This window comes from Apteryx mantelli, chromosome 22 (assembly GCF_036417845.1).
Source record: "Apteryx mantelli isolate bAptMan1 chromosome 22, bAptMan1.hap1, whole genome shotgun sequence".
NCBI lineage: Eukaryota > Metazoa > Chordata > Aves > Apterygiformes > Apterygidae > Apteryx > Apteryx mantelli.
In genome coordinates this window covers 11,607,394-11,620,582 of record NC_089999.1, presented here as the reverse complement: position 1 = coordinate 11,620,582, position 13,189 = coordinate 11,607,394, and the positions used below count along the sequence as shown (strand labels likewise).

The 13,189-nt window shown below is 37.3% G+C and overlaps 1 long non-coding RNA gene across 4 annotated transcripts in view; it reads right to left on the bottom strand.

Moving 5' to 3' along the window:
• LOC106500341 (uncharacterized) overlaps positions 1-13,170 on the bottom strand; it is a 28,772-nt gene extending 15,602 nt beyond the window's left edge. For 2 of the 4 annotated variants that reach the window (XR_010886183.1, XR_010886185.1), the window contains exons 1-5: positions 13,098-13,169; positions 12,378-12,715; positions 11,505-11,545; positions 6,810-6,878; positions 2,585-2,781 (exon numbers count right to left, since the gene is read on the bottom strand). This is a non-coding gene — a long non-coding RNA (uncharacterized lncRNA). Of the gene's footprint in view, positions 1-2,584; positions 2,782-6,809; positions 6,879-11,504; positions 11,546-12,377; positions 12,716-13,097 lie in introns of all 4 variants that reach the window. The other 2 variants (XR_010886184.1, XR_010886186.1) reach the window with 2 other exon arrangements.
• Positions 13,171-13,189: the final 19 nt, after the last annotated feature.

The window sequence follows — 13,189 nt, the reverse complement described above, 5'->3', positions numbered from 1 at the left end:
GCAGATTTGAGCATGCAAAGCCTCCCTTTCCCTTTTCCCTCTCTCCTGCTTTTTCTCGCTTCAATTGGATCCTATAGGGATGGGTGAACACATAGCTACTTAGGCTGTTTTGGAGAATAGCTATAAATGAGCTATGTATTCTCCCTGAACATTTAGTGAATTAATAATGTTCAGATGGAACATTTTTTCTGGGGGAAGGTGAGACAGAAGGTAAGTTCTGCAGCTGCGCTACAACTAGGGAATCTAGGGTAATTATAACTGCAACTGTCAATTTGTGTCAACCATAGTGGAAATTAGAAATACAGAAACATTTCCCGCTATTTAAGCAGATCCAAGATACTGCTGCAAATTCAAACATAGATGGTTCTCTGCTCTAAACATAAAATTTGTATGCTTAAGGAAACGTGAGGGAAAGCGACATCATTCATCTCCACTTGGAATGCTGTTTGTCAGATCAAGTACTTAGAGTTACATGCACCAAGGAAAGGTGACAAAGAGATAAAGGAGCAGAGGCTGAACTATGACTTTGTGATCCAAGGGAACATTTAAAATAAAAGGAGACTGTGACGCAGATGACGGGCATTATAACATGACTTCTAGCAGTGGGTTCACACCAACTGCTGTAGTGCTGTACTGCACTATGCAGTATTTGGCCAATGTTTCATATACATCTCAATAAAAATCTGTGCACTGGAACTAAATCATGGTTTTCTAATTAAAAAGTCCATCATTTATTGCACCCTGCCTTCATTTGTTCCAGAAATTAAAAGAAAAAAAAAAGTTAAATGAATAGAAAGGGAAAATGAAAGAAGAGAAAGGAAAGCTTCATAATTAAGGCAGATGAATACTATCTAGGGAACTGAATACTATCATTACCTCTACCATGGAGTTCTTATGCGATGGAAGATAAGTTATATAAAGCCACACTTTTCAACATTCAATTACTACTTGGGCTCTCAACGTGAAAGCATCATTAAATGTAAAATCTAGTTTCATCTCTATTGCCTGAGACGGTATGCTGCACAGTTCAAATACGGGAAGGAACTGCAACACCTGGACCAAGCTCAGGAAACATAGACTCATCTGAGATTTTAGTTGCTGAAGTCTAACAATATGTTTACACAGTTATGAATGCAGACTAGAACAGAATCCCTTCCATAGCTTTCCTTCTAAAATGCTGAGTTTGTAGCTACATTTCATTTTGGTACAGGATAAGGTCTTTTGTCCCGTTACAGTGGGATACTGTGTCTCAAACTTGAGGTCTCCTCCTAGCTGGACTGCACGAGAAGAAACAAACAAAGCAAAACAAAACAGACCCCACCAACACATCAGCTACCATCACCCACGCTCAGTGGGGCAAAGACACTCAGTTAGGTTCTGTGTTTCAATTCATATGTGGTAACTGAGCCCAGCCAGAGGTGCATTCTTATTTGCAAAACTGGAGCCATGGCCCGTTCCCTCCACCCTGCTGCTGTACGTGTGCTGGACCTGAGCCTGTGCACGTGCTGAAATGGCTTACTTGGAGAGTAGTCTAGGACAGACACCATGGTTACTTGTCTACATAGATGTAGCCCAAGAAAGCTCTACTAAGAACACACACACTGAAAAGAAAAAAAGATAACTGGCAGTCACTCTTACAGAGGCAGGGTTGGTAAGCCCACCAATATCATTAAAGGCAGGCACCTAAGAAAATTAAAGAAGATATATACTGATAATTAGCATAGTAATTGGCGTTGAGATCAAAATCTATATTGATTAACACCTACAGAGTACTGGAAAATAGCACTCACTTTTCATAACAATTGCAACCCTTACTTATTAAACTGAATTAATTTGGGGAATAAGGAATATTTATATCTGAATGCAAATAAAGACAGATCTACTTCATCAATTCAGTAAGAAACTGGCCACAATGAAAATAAGATGGATCGTCTTTCCTTATTTATCATTACATTCTTATTTTTCAATCAGTTTTCAAGTGCCAGGTAATAGCATGATGAACTGAAAAGAAAAAAAAATAAAATAAACCCTAAAATGAGTGTTTATTAGCTCAAGCATTATTCACTATTTGCATTATTTCAAAATGAAAAATAACTGTGAACTCCTCTATATCTTGTATGCATACATAAACACTCATTACCCCCCCGCCCACACAGTTATTCTTAGTGTTTTGTGACTTAAGTCCAACAAGTGTATGCACAAATCTAGACGTAAAGATCTACGGATTACATATGTAGACAGAGGGAGTGCAAACAGGCAGGCATTTGTACATAACAAATGCAGAGTGGTATTTACTACATAACGCAGAGGGATCGGATCACTTTGGGGATCTCTGCAGATCTGTGAAACCAGGGTGACATGTTTGGAATTCTTCCTCTCCACTGCTGACGTAACTCAGGCAAACGCACGGGCGTAGCTCCTTTAAAGATTCAAACTAACACATTTACTTAATATCCTTTGTCTGCATTCAGTCCAAGCACACAAACACCAGGTAGCACAAGCACTAAATTCTGAAGTTGTATCACTCACATGCACAATACACAAAGTCTCAATCATTTTGCAATATATTATTTTTACAAGTTACCTTTTGGGGACAAAATCTGCACCCTGAGTGAAGTTCCAGTAGTAAAGTGGCGAGCTTCCGAGGTGACTGAGGAACGGCAAATAGACTGGGGCATCTCTAGACCTATTGGTTCCAGTCAAATCATATAAAATCCTGTCTCCTGGGGTATTACAAGTGCCAGCTCAGAGCAGCTTTGTCAAATTCAGAGTGCAAGTTTTCTGTAAGAAAAAAAAACACCTGATTCCATAGCGCCTGATAAGCATTTGCCTCACCACTGAAGTGCGTGGCTTTCATACTCTGTGGATTTATTTGTTGTTGGGCATAAGAAAGGCTTGAATCACAACTGTTTAACATACCAAAAGATCTCCTGTGAATTTCCTTCCAAGCTAAATTTTAATTAACTACATATTTTGCTTTAGCATTGTATTTTATTTGCTATAAATCATTGGGAGGTACTTGCAATAAAGAAATTCTGTAAAACTGCTGAATGTCTGAAAGTGAATATAAAGGGATTTACCTTATTTTAAAGCTTTTGTTTATTTTTTCTTGACTTGTTAAAAAAAATGTATCCAGTTGGTTGAAATAATGCAGACATAGTAACAGAAATATTAGGTGACAGTAGAGAATGGACCAAATCCTTGTGAATCAACTCCATTCTACTGGGCATAAAAAAACTAAATCAGCCTCAACCTGATGTAACTGTTATAGCTCCAAAATGAATGGTAGACATGAAATAGCAGAAAAGGCTGGCTAGCCAAATTTATCTTTTTCTGTTGTTATTACTCCCCTTCTACATTTTCAACATATCCTTTAATGCTCTTTCCTTTCAGAAGGAAATCTAAGTCTCTCAAAATAATATTTGTAATCTCAGCTGCGATCTTCTCCATGGTATTTCGCTCTGGATATGGATGTTTGTTAGTTTCTGTGAGGAATAGTTCTGCCTGAGCTCTCAATTTAGAAGAAAACAACTCTGCTTTACTGATATACTTCATATTCAAAATATTCCAAAATGCAGTACAAGGAAATGAATTAGATAAGAGCATACAGGAATGTGTAATGCAGGCACGGCTGCCATGATGAGCTCACCAATAATTGACATAGCTTTGAACATTAAAACCAGCTATAATGAGAGACAATATTGACCTAAATGCCAGGGTTGTCTTCACAGGGCTATCACCATTACTTCCTTAAAAAAAAAAAAAAAAAAAAAAAAAAAAAGTGAGGTTGGGAAGAGATTTAACTTCCACTTCAGCACTTTCCACTGACAACTGTTTTAGTTTAACATCTACTTAGATATCCACTTAACACATCTTCAGATTGCTTTTGAAATTCTTGTATGTCTAAGTAGCAATCTCTGTCTTAATTTTCTATTGTCCTATGATTTTTACACATTCTATTTTACCTAAGTCAAGGATAGATATAATATACCGTACCTTTTGCTATATCCTCTCTAGATCATTAACACAGTTTCTGTGCAGTCTTACATAAAGTTTCCAGGTGAAAAATCAAAGTGTCTAGTGCTGTGAGTCTTTTGCTTTGTATTCTGGTTATTGCTAACACAGCACCAGATACAATTCTTTCTTTTCTAAACATATGTCTACACTGTAGTAAGAAGAGTAACAGAATGTATGTAGCTATGATTTTAAAGCCAATAGCAGTGCAGCTGCAGCAGCAGAGGCTACAACCCCTGCCCTCCCGGTTTCCGAGACACTGGCACCCACGCCACGTGGGTGATCACCAGGGTGGTTTACAAACGCGTATTGTAATCACACGTCTGACTGCAGCAGCAGCGCTGGTTAGAGGAAACTAAAACTACAAGATAACCTGCATGATTAAGAGGAGCTATCAATAATCATCTATTTTTAAGTACAGCATCCTATAAATCCTCCTAATTAGTAAACTAGATGACTCCTTTTTAGTCAACAATCCCCAGTCTACTTCCTTATTTATTTTCTTGAATTCAATTATATTTGCCACCTGCTGGCCCAATCACCTAAATGACAGATTCTGGATGTAAGGTAGAAACCAGGCTATAAATAATAATTTCATTATATTTCAATTTAAAATATTGCCTGCACCTATTTTCTCTGCTTTATGAAGAATGTTTATCCCATTTCCTCCTTCTGGGCTCTGCTGGCTGTGGGACACTGCTTTCCCTTTGGGGTTGCGGCAGCAGAACCAAGGAGAATTTGGCACTGCTCCTTATCCTCCACTGCCTGATTTTCACCAGACATGCTCAGGCTCAAGCTAAGAGGGCTTTCAGCATCACTCAGAAAAGGCTTTTTATTTAGGTACTTATCCGTGAATTTCTTGTCTAACTTCAGGCAATCAAGTCCTGCAATTTTCACTTAGACCTTGGTGCTTCACTTGCCACGTTAATAAAAATGAGTCTGTTAACTTGCTGGAGCCTGAATGGCTTTCAGCAAACTTCTTGTTTATACTTTTAATCTATGAGCAGTCAGAGACCTGGCTGAAAATGATGGACAAGACAGTAATTTTCTATTGAAAACAGGGGAAAAACATCACATTTAGAATCATGCAAACTTACACGCTTAATTTTTCTAATTCTTCTGGAAAAAGTTACATAAGAGGTTAAGATGGATTCCGATATTCCTCCAACAAATAGTGTTTTACTTTGTAAGTAGTTCTATTGTCTTACAGGGGACTATTAATAAAGAAAAGTACTGAACAAGCTAGAACAGAAGAATTTTTCTTAAATTAAGATAATCATTATCATAAACAGATGTTGTTTTATTTGACAATTTGAGGGGTACAGGAGTGCTGTGATTTAGTTCAGAGACTTTAGTTCAACGGAAGACTCAGATCATATGATAAAATGAATCAAATAATTCACCCTAGTCTCCAGTTGTATAAATCATAAAATCATCACTCTAAAGGACTGATTTGGAGATCTTTGCAAAAAGACACTAACCCTGTTTCTTAAGTGCAAAAATACTGTATTTTCTCTACTTACTCAAAACTGGTTTTAAGTTTGCCATTGCGAGAAGAATGTACTTCACCGCAAGATAACAAACGTGACTTGCTAAAAAACCAGCGTTTTCTCATTTGACCAGAGCCAAAGTAGATGGCATAATCTCCTATTCATAGGCTTCAGACAAAGCAGGTTGAAAGTTAAACACCCTGTACCATCATATAGTCAATTATAACGTAACTAAACCACCGAAAAATAAGCACATAGCCAACTACAATGTAAACATGAAATGCACGGGGGAGAAATTCTTGCATGAAAAGTCAAGTGTCACATTTGGAAATCTGGAGGAGTCAGCTACCAGCATCTAAAGGTCATCTATGCGTTTCCTCCCAAACTGGAAGGGTAACTTCTGTACTTACTCTGCCTTAATTGAAAAATGGCTATGTTTGTGCTTGCTTTCCAAAACAAAAACGATTTTTGAGTTAGCAGAAGGAGCACTCTAATTTTATTCCAGAAAACTTTGTCTTCTGAACTAACACCTGCATCCTAATTTTTACAACCACAACTTCTGCACAGTTAAGCATAAGGAAGTAGGATGAACTGCTTAAACTATATCAGTTTCATCTGAAGTATCCAATTCAGAAATGTGCTGCCTCTTCTCCAAGCTGTTGAAGTCTTTATCAGATTTTGTAGTAACTAGGGGCACAGGATATCCACAGTTTCAGCAACAAGTAAATTTGTGTTTTGCATAATTCAGATACTTTTTACTTTCCACAAGTTACAGTGTTACTATAACATACTATACTACTAGCCGCAAGATCATCTGAAAATATGTGCTTGTTGCTGTTAAGGTCGATGGAAAGTCTATCACTAATATCAACAAGGACAAGCATGATAAAATTATAGACACAAGTTTCTATGTAACACATATCCTAATAATTTCTGTCATGAACAACCAGAATCCCATAAATTATATGCTGAGAATAAGCATAAGGATTTTCCTAAAGAAAAGCAAGTATTTTTATACAACTTTAAGGAAAGGAGGGCTTTGATCCTACAAACTTGTGCAAACAACTTCACAGACAAGGAAGCCCCTTGATTCTGATGACACTACTCACTTATGTAAAGTGATTCATGTATGTAAATATTCACAGGACTTAGTCCTAAAAATGACAACAGAAGTAGATTGCACTGCTGAAAGCATGGTAAAGTTCTTGAGGAGACTGCTGCTAACATATCTGAAAATGTTTTACTCATTCTTTGCATACGCTATTTTATCTATGATTTTGATAAAATGAAGAAAAAGTTGCATACCTTTGCCTCTAGACTCATAAACCTCTTTGAAAAACACCGTGGACATTGTTTCTGCCACATCTACAAACTCTGGCGGAGGCAGAGAGTCAATGGTGATTGTTTCATAAAACAAAGAAGTAAGACATGGTTAGAGATTTGTATTAGAGATAAGTTTGTTGCATACTATGCTCATGAATACACTAAAGCTGCATTAAAAAGTAAAATCTTCCCCCCACCACAAGACTTTTATTTCAAAGCCTGTGCCCAGTCTCTTGACTTCTTATGTTTGTTGCTTTTCTGAACTTATTGTTTACTTTAATTAAAGGCCTATCAACCTTTTATTTATTTTTTTCAGTTCAAGTTCAGTTTCAAGTTTTTTCAGTTTCAAGTTCAAGTTAAGCACCTTCACTCCACATTCTTTTTTCAGGCAGCATCCCCAACCACGTTAATGCCAGACTGACTTCATTGCAAGCAGGTCTGGCCTATGAAAACCCTACGCAGCAGGCTATGCCCGCTTTTATTCTAACCTAATGTAAACTTTTCCATCAACACATAAAAGAGTTGGGAAGTTCCTCCTAATGCTACTTTTTACAGTTATTAATGTCTGGCACTCCCATTATTAGAAATCAAACATAGCAGAATACGTTGGCTTCCCAGGGACTGAAAAATCTTTCAGTGTCACATTTTGTATTACAGCAGTCATCTCTATTGATTTGTAATACACTTGCAATAAATAGCTTTGAGTTTCAATTTTCAAATTGAAACAAATCAATTTTGTTTAGGCTATTAGTTGATTTTAACAATAACATATTGACTTGTACAGTATATTTGTAAGAATAAATACTATCATGCATTAATTTAAACATGAATCGAATACCAGTATTTAAACAGGGAGAATTTTTGCAGTCTCTAATAAGAGATTCTAGACACATTTTCTTCTGTGGGGAGGGGTGAAGGGAAATGAAGAGAGCACAGAAGAAATATTTCATTTAGTGAACATCAGCAAAAGGTAGTACAGAAAAACAGACTGGATTTTTTTCCAAAATATTGGAGAGTATTTGTGAAATTTACTGTGTGAAACACAGTAAAACTCTGTTTGTGAGCTTCTGAAAGGACCCAATGCTCATTTCTATCACACCTCTAAAATGTGAGCAAGGGCTCTGGGTGAGCACCTGAACCATGCACAAACAGGCCAGAGTCCCAAAAAACTTTTATGGGAAGTAGGGATGTGCAAGAAATTAGGCACTTGATATAGATGACAAGCATTTCCTTAGGACACGTGAAAGATTTATCCAAATTTAACTCCCAGTAAAATTTCTGGGAGCCAAAATCTTCATATTGTATCTGAGGTTCTCCTTTAGTCTAATGAATTTACCCTTTGCAAGGAACTTTAAAAAACAAACTACTGAATCATCAGTTAATACATAGTGGATTATTTTCCTTTGCCATAGAACTTGATTGTAAAAAATGTAAAAACAAGCACACACAAAAAAAAAACCAATGGGCAATTCCTATTCTACAAGTTTATGCAATCTTTTTTAAATTCAGTAATATATTTACTTGGTTTGCCTGTTTTTTTCAAAAGTTTTATGCTTTTAAAATGTTGTACTCATGATTTTGGTAATCTTGTTACATAATGAACATGGTTCTACATGCCGATAAGACTTCCCAATACACTAACATACTTCTGTTAACACAAAATCTTTTTTGTTAGAAATGGAGTAAAAAACTCTCCATATTCTTAGAAACATGGAATTTTGTATATGATCACCAAACTAAAAGCAAAAAGGAAACATTAACTTTGTGAAGTGCAAAACAATGTTATTGACCAGTGAGGTAAATATTGACTGAAGTGAAGCAAATATTTATGTACTGATGTTAATGGGACAAATCCCGTTCAACATGACAGACAAGATTTTGCCTACTATACTTCTGTGTTTATATTTATTCTGAGAGTTCTGAATGGAAGTATCTGGAAACCATTCTACAATGGTAGTATTTTTAAAAAATGTTTTTCCTTAGTAACTAAAATAGAGATGCATTCAGAAGGCCAGAATATTTTACCTTGTAAAGATAGGCTTTTTGACAAATTGTCTTCAAACAGACAGAGTGTATTAATTTACACATTAAAATCAGAACCAGATAACAACATTCAAGACCTTTGTTTAATTGATCTCTAAAAAGGTAGACCGAAAGTTACCTATATTATATTTTTCAACCACTCATAAACCAAAAATTTTCTTATGTGCATAGTGGTAACTAATGTCAGAATGTTCTTTATCTCATTTGCTTAGCTTAAGCTCAGTCAAACAAAACTTTTGATGGCAAGCAATCTTAATAATTAAAAAAAACCAAAGTAAACTTTTTTCTTTTGTTAGTTAAAAACTGCCACCCTATCAGAATGTACACAAACTAGTTAAAAAATTACTTACAGTAAGTAATACTTCAACCTGAGGTACTAATAGAACCACCTTCAGTAAAACAGTGTTCAATCCAATTAACAACGTGTCACAGAAGCCAAAAAACAAACAAACAATTTTCCTACTATAAAAACAACAACCTAAATTAATAGGCCAATATAATTTTTAAACAGTTCTATTTTGATTGTGAGTTTTACTAAAAAGAACATTCATTTGTTTCCTGAACTTAAAATGTTAATATTTAGCAGTGAAAATAAGCACTAAGGAGATTAATTTATATTTGATCCACAATACCTGCTTACAATAAACAAACCTACCTATCTCTTCCTATAAATTGACTCCAAGTAAGTTTCTACTTACATGAGAAATCATTACTCAATAGGACTATTCACACGAGTTCATGCATTCAGATTGACACATTAGGCAGATTGCAAAAAAAAAATAATAATAATAATTTTGAGAAACGTCAAAGATTCTTCTACTGGAAATTCTGATACCTTTAAACACACCCACTAGCGAATACTAATGTCTTACACAGTGGATGATCATTACAGTATGTTTTCTGACCAAAATACCGTTGTAAGCAGCTCTTACAACAGCAATTAACACACACCTTCTAAAATTCTCTCTACCAGCTGAATATTTTTAGAGGAATTATATTTTGACAGATTCTTCAATGTCACTACAAGAAAAGACCGGTTCAGATGACAGCTTTTGAACTTCATTCTAATGACCACGGGAATTGCTCTTTCTTACAGATAGAGACGGAGGCTGAGCACCCTCCTGTGCAATGAGCAAAAATTACAACTGCCCTTTGTGGCTCCGCTGTCTAATCTTTCGTTCGAGGTTCTACCTATATAGAGAACCAAAGACGTGGGGAGCTGATTCGCCAGTTTTAAAGAATGATCTTACACCATTTCACTAGAACTACTCCCAGCTTAAAATGATTTAATAGAAAGCAGCACATTGCTGTATACAGAGGACTAACAAGACTGCTGTAAATCTCAGGGAACAAGATGACAACTGCATTATAAAAATACCTGGCTCAACTTCTTCATGAGTCTGCTTGACATAGGCTACATAATCAAACTTCAACAGTGAAATTCAGACTCCTCTTCAATCATTCTAGTTCCACTTCTGATGTCAGTGGGACATAATTTAACCTAAGCTTTCAACACTAAAACCCCAAAAAAATCAGATTTTCAAGACTGGTCATTATGCTAGACTGCCTTCAATATGGGAGCACTGGAACTGTTTTCCTGTGCTCAAAATTCAAACTGAAATAAAGGTTGTGTAATTGCAGGAGCTAGTTTTTACAAACACTGAACATTAAAAAGGCAGCATCCAGATTTTAAAGATCATTTGAGCCTCTTGGCAGGATTTTCAAATCCTTCAAACATTTTAAACACCCCTTAATTTTGCAAAAGCCTTCCATACTCAGGTATGTTCTAGGAGGAATGAAAACAATACAATCTTGAAGCATTCAGGGCATTCTGCTACTTTGCAGACTCTTGCATGGAAACAGATTTTAATCATATTAACTACAATTCCTTTCCATATATCTGAGATCTATTATTTCAGATTTCACCAAAGATGCATGTTGTATTTCTAATTTTAAAGAACTGTAGTTCCTTCCATACCTTGTGATGAAAAATTGTGATATTACAATTAATAGGAAAAAATTAAGATTTTAATCCTGTAATCTGTTCTAAGCAGTCAATCCTCTGCAGAGCTCCTTCAGGAATTAGGACTAGGATACAAAATATTTTCTTTTCATATTTCTATACATAGAATTACCTGTAAGTAAGCTCTAGTACTGAAAAACTGTTGAAAAATATAAGTATTGTGCTGCCAAGGCATTACTGGCAGAGGATCAGCATTTTTTCCAATATTGTTTCATACTTTTATTTAAACCACAGCAAAAGCAGATATACACTGATAGCATCAAGTTAGGAGGTATTGCCTATACTTAGGAGGATGAGGAAAGTCTGGGGCTACTGTCCTCTTTTTCCACCTGAAAACATGTCTGGACAGTGATTTGGCTATCTGTGTGAAATTTATAGGCCTCCTAGGAGGTGAGTCCAAAATAGAGATTGGGAACTTTATTATTAGGTATTACATGACCCAGTATGTGCAACACCCATGGGAACAGACTTCTGTCTAGACTTCCACACAACAGACTTCTATGTCAGTAGACTCTGAAATCTTTCTTGTGTCAGAAATTATTCAGTCTAGAGGGCATTAATAGCACCACGAGAACATACCTGTTAAATAACATCATTGAACAGTTACATACCTTCTAACGAGCTGCAAATTGGAGACAAATCAGCAAGTGGCCTGCATGAGCAAACATTATTAATTAATATGTTGCCATGAATTAATTTCGTATTTCCAAGGCATATAACAATGAGAAACAGTCTGAGAACAATTCTGATTTTAAACTACATTTGCACTTTAATGCATTTATTTTACAAAAGAAGCAGTAGCTGAACCAGGCTTTTATATTTATACATTTCCAAGTAACGTGCAGAAGGCTTGCATAATTCCCAACCATAGGATATTATTTTTAAAATAAAAAATGTAAATTGCTCTTCCTCATTTGAGAATCAAATTAGAATGTTTCACATCGTCCTTCAGAATCCAAATACTATGAGAATGACTTAGTGAGGAAAGAGTAAGAGAACAACCAGTATAGCAGGGGATAAGTCAAACATAGCAGCAATGCATCTTTAGAAAGATGGCGATATAGCCACACGTTTTTTCGAGTGCTTCCAGCAGAGTATCTGATTTCTGCAGTGGTGCTGCTACGGACTAGTGTTGTGATAATTAGGCACAGTGCTAATGTGCTATATTCTGCTGTATTAGCAGAAGCGATATACAAATCAGCAAGTCTTCTTAGTTCAGAGGGCCTATAGAAGACAGGAGGTTTGTGTGTGTTTTTTGTCGGTTCAGTATTTAAGCATATGGGTAGCAGCTAGCCCAGGTTTTGCCTTGGTTTTCTTCCAGTAAACCAGCCTCACCCCAAATGAAACGCAGAGGATAATTCCTCCTTCCCTCGTACGAAGCCACAAGCCTCCACTCAAGAAAATCTGGATGGAGACTCCTTTGAAGGTAAGAAAACCATCACAAAAATAGATAAAATTGCCAGAGACGCCTTCCTCCGCCCTACCTCCAACACAAGCAGAGATGTGCCTGGTGCTTTCGGCTTCTTCTGTCTTCGAGTATAAAGCAGAAGGTTTGACGGTATGAGTTGCTAAATACCAGGCCACTTAATTTTTCCAAATACTTAGTTTTCCAGCTCGCGAGATCTGACAAATTTACCTGCAGCACAGGAAAACGTGCCGCTCCCTGCACGTCTGCTCTTCCTCCCTCCCAGGGCTACGGGCCCCATGGCACAAAAACGTTTCCGTTTTAATTCAAAACAGTACGGGACTGATTTTCCAAACTATTCAGACATTAGGCACCGGTTTCAACGTGAGATGGACACCTAAATCCTTAAAAGAAAAACTGAGCCAAGGGAAACAGATGTCATTTCTACACGCGAACCGCTCTATCCAGGAGCGCATTTCGAAGGAGAAAATCCCGAATGTATTTAATTTCTAGTTTCCCCTAAACAGCAGCCGTAACTAGGGCAGCATTTTCTTTCCAGGTTTCCCAGGGGGCAAAGCCAATTTCAAGGCAGCAGGACCTCCCCGCGGTAAGCAGGGATCCCAGCCGAGGCGCAACACGCTGCGGTAAACGGATATATACGTTTTTATCCTCCTCCTTCCTTTCCCTTTCACGACTGCCTCCCCAGCCGCACCTTAATCGACGCTTTAAATAAAAAGCACCAGGAACCAGCGCCCCCCCCCCCCCCGGCCGCGGCCCGCAGCGCCCCGCGCCGCCTCACCGGCCCTTCCCTGGCGGCGCGAAGGCCTCGCGCAGCGCGGGCCGCGGCCGCCCGTTGCCAGGCAACGCGCAGCGCCGGGCCTTCCTCCCCCT